We start from the raw sequence: 4,340 nt of genomic DNA on the forward strand, positions 1-4,340 counted from the left end.
CCCATTGTTCTCTCCCCCCCCGCTCTGGTTATTGTTAGATTGTTCTTAATTTAAAAGTCTCTGGTTGTATTTTGCTTGTTTTTTTTCTTTTGTTGATTATGTTTGAATGTGATAGGTAATTTATGATATAAAGGAAGTGTTACTGACTTTTTGAGGTGCCATAATAGTAAGGTGGTGAAGATTTTTGTCTATACTTATTTTTATTTTATTTTGGTATAATGGGCATACAAGTTTCAGGTATACAACATAATGTTACCATATTTGTATATTTTGCAAACGATCACTGCAGTAAGTCTAGTTAACATTTATCACCATAAAAAAAAGAGTTCAGGATTAAAGGGATCACTCTGGCTGCAATATAGATAAGTAGAACTTGTAAATTATTAAGGTAGGCATAAGAAGAGATGAAAACAATTGATAGGGGAGGTAGGAGAGATTCTGGATTGAAAAAATTCAAGTAAAGGTTATCATTTCCTTCAGTGAGCAATATTAAAGTAAGATAATTGGAACATGCTGAGTTTGATCACTCTCTAGGGCATCTCAGTGGAGATATTGTTGAGAAGAAAGCTGAACGTGTGCATAGGGAGGTCAGAATAGTGATCTTGCTTAGTGCATCAAAGCCATGGGAGTATAAGAATTAACCTAGGGAAAGAGTATACAGTAAAAAAAATGCAACAATCTAAACTGAACCTCGAGAAAATACAAATTTTAGACACGAATTTTATTGTTCATTACAGTTGTCCTCTATTTTCCCCCATTGCTCACCCAAGATTTATTCTCTCCTTCCTCCTTTCCTTCCTTTCTTCTTCCTTCCCACTCCCTCTTCCTTCCTTCCTTCCTTCCTTCCTTCCTTCCTTCCTTCCTTCCTTCCTTATTCCACTTTCTCCTTCCTTTCCTTTTTTTTCTTTTTTCTCCTTTCTTTTCTTTTCTTTTCTTTTCTTTTTTCTTTTCTTTTCTTTTTTCTTTTCTTTTCTTTTCTTTTCTTTTCTTTCTTTTCACTATAACCCATGTCAGTGCCAGCAGCCTATGGGCCAAGGCCAGACAAGGGTTAAAGCCCAAAGTTGGCTGTGGCATAGTGCACTATGAGAGACCCAGGGGGGATGGGCCTGCCATAAATCCCAACCCATGAATCTGCGTGTGAGTGAATAGGGTAATTATTGTTACCCTCTATTTCTTAATCATTGTCCCAGAAAATCTCTGTAATAATCAGTATATGGCAGCTTTATGCTATAAAAATAATCCCCAAAGTTTACTTCTTTAATTTGTCATATATCTATTTCAGGTTTTAAAGGCAAAAGAGGTTCAAACTAATGAACAATCCATTGTCATCTAAACCCACAATCTCCATTCTAAACAGAGAGAGAGAAATCTGGGAAGTTGAAAACTGGGAAGTTGTATGTCCTGCCTCAGTCCAGAAAAAAAACCTGTTATATCCTCTTATAGTTGCAGTGATCAGAACAAGTCACTCAGCCCTCTCTAACCAAAGGAGGACTGGAGAATGCAGAGTAGTGCATGTAATTCTGGGAGACACCACTGTCTTCACCACAGCGTACTCCTCTGGTCACTTAGCATTTCTTCATTCTTCCCCCCCACACACATATGATACATTCAAATCTTCAACAAATGATGAAACCCAAAGTCTCATTCATCCAAGACATTAAGCTCAAAGTCTGGAATCTCAGGGTGATGTCCTATAGTTTTATTCAATGGTTCCAAATATAACTTGTCCTAGACTAGAGGTATGTGAACAAAAAGGAAGAATCCGGCCCTGGCTGGTGTAGTTCAGTGGATTGAGCATGGACCTGTGAACCAAAGGATCCACAGTTCAATTCCCAGTCAGGCTGCATGCCTGGGTTGCAGGCCAGTTCCCATCAGGGGACACACTAGAGGCAACCATACATCCTATACTGCAGTGTTAATATGGAATGGAGATGACGTGACCACAATAAACCCTGATCTCATTCAGAAAGGGAAAGAGAGAGGTAATGGAATCCATAGAAACCTGAACTCTGATAAGAATGCTGTCAAAGCCTCCTGTTCTGGGCTGGAGAACACTTTTTGACTAAATCTAATTCTGTTTCCAAAAAACAAAGGACTTTGATTCTACTCTCTGAAGTGTTCTTACTTTCCCATTGTCCTTTTGAGATATATCTAAAGTTAGTATTGACAACCTTTTTTGTCCTGGGAGCTCTTGGAGAAAGCTGAAAGACCTAAAAGTTGTTTTGAGTCTCGAAGAATTTATAATTTACTCAAGCTCCCAGTGTCTTAGGAATATAATTCTCTAAAAAAATTAGTAGATTTCCTATTTATTTAATATCAATTTATTTAAAGGCTTAAGATAGTTTACTGAAACTCATAGCTGTAATGATTCTTACTTGTGTCAGTCATGGAAAGGGAAGATTTTACTGGGAATTATGTCTTTAACTTTTCTGGGTCCTTACAGCATTGTGTTTTCACTTGAGAAGTTTTAGCAGCACGTGTAATATCATATCTCTCTGATATTTGTCAAGAAGCTGAATTTAAATTGATTTCTGTCTCTGAAAGATCCCTCATATTTTTCCTAGACTGTAAGATCTCAAAGATATCTGTTCTTCCAATAATGTAAGGCTGGATCTCTGCAATCACTCTATTCTCTTCTTTTTCTTCTTGACACCTAAGCAGTTTATTCCTCAGCTTGATATTTTTTGTGATGCCTTCCCAAATGCACTCTGTAAATATTTATTCTTCCATGGTATTTATTGGCTCATATATGTATCATTATGAATGCCTCCTACTTTTTTCTCCTAACAAACTACTTGTTTTATTGTAAAGCAGCTTCCATTTGCCTACCAGAAAGCACAATTCTGATCCTTTACTTAAAAAAAATCTTAGTATATAACCAAGGGAGCATTTATGTACTGAATACCCATTCTGTGTCAGTTGTGATTTCATGTGTTATTGTATATAGTCCTTGCAGCAATGTAGTAAATAATTACCCCATTCACTTACAAGTGTTTCTGACATGGAGAGGTAAAGCAACTTTTCCAAGTTAAATAGTATTAACTGACAGAGCTAGCCTTATGGACTTGGACTACCTTGATTTCAAACCACTAACCTCACTCCCTCCATTCTTACCCATGAAGGAGTTAAAATAATGGATTTAATTTATAATCTCTAAGCAATTAAACAAGCTCTAGTCCTGTGAATGGTTCAGATTTTGCACATTGCAGATAAAGTTTGTCTGATTTAAAATATTAGAGTCCCATGTACCTTGGTATCATCTTTAAGTAGTCACTACAACTTAACACATCTATTATATATATTTAGAATGTCTTTTAAAAATTATTTCATTATTATTCAAGTACAGTTTTCTGTCTTTTATTCCCATCCCAGCCCACCCCCCAGTGCTTCCCACCTCCCTCCCATTTCCACTCCTGTTAGCTTTTGTCCACATGTCCTTTATACTTGTTTCTGTGAATCCTTCCCCTTTTCCCCTGAAATTCCCTCCCCTCTCCCCTCTTGTCCCTGTCAGCCTGTTCTCTATTTCAGTGTTTTTGTTTTTATTTTGCTTGCTTGTTTTGTTGTTGTTGTTGTTGTTATTTAGGTTTCTGTTAAAGGTGAGATCATATGGTATTTGTCTTTCACTGCCTGGCTTATTTCACTCAGCATAATCCTTTCCAGTTCTATCCATGCTGTTGCAAAGGGTAGTAGCTCCTTCTTTCTTTCTGCTGCATAGAATTCCATTGTGTATATGTACCACAGTTTTTTTATCCATTCATTTACTGATGGGCATCTAGGTTGCTTCCATCATTTGGCTATTGTAAATTGTTTCAATTGTAGACTTTTTGATAGTTTTTTTCTTTGTACTTTATAGGAATCTTGCAAGGGTTAGTATAAGTGAAATGAAGGAAACCTCCTTCACGTGCAAAAATAACAAGGACACCACACCAAACTACCACCTGGTGACTACATTATCCAAATACTTAATTTAAGGAACTGATAGAAATAGCACTTGGATTTTTTTAATGTATTAATTTTGTCTCACTTATTTTCTAATTCCTCAATTCATTCTGTGATACTTTTAGATTTTTAACAGTTAATGCTGCTTTTTGTAACACTCAATTCATGCTCTCTCTTTTTCAGTTCTTTCACAATTCCAGAAAAACATTGCTTAAACCTGACATTGTGTGTCTTATATCTTAATATACTCCATCTTTTCTTCAAATATCAATCTTGCCATGGCTATCTTTATTAAAAAGACATGGCCCAAAATAAAAATAAGAAATAATCTTTGTTCAAAATGTGTTCACTATAATAGTCCTGTGCAATGTTTACAAATGGAACAAGAAAGTAATATGAGT

General features: G+C 36.0%; 1 non-coding gene across 1 annotated transcript; it reads right to left on the bottom strand.

Annotated features, from left to right (window-relative positions):
• Nucleotides 1-994: 994 nt before the first annotated feature.
• On the bottom strand, nucleotides 995-1,129 carry LOC119041696 (small nucleolar RNA SNORA42/SNORA80 family). The gene has a single exon (XR_005081088.1). It is a non-coding gene; the product is annotated as a small nucleolar RNA SNORA42/SNORA80 family (small nucleolar RNA).
• Between the last annotated feature and the right edge of the window lie 3,211 nt (nucleotides 1,130-4,340).

Source organism: Artibeus jamaicensis, unplaced genomic scaffold (genome assembly GCF_021234435.1).
Source record: "Artibeus jamaicensis isolate MK-2021 breed Jamaican fruit bat unplaced genomic scaffold, CSHL_Jam_final contig_61, whole genome shotgun sequence".
Lineage (NCBI taxonomy): Eukaryota > Metazoa > Chordata > Mammalia > Chiroptera > Phyllostomidae > Artibeus > Artibeus jamaicensis.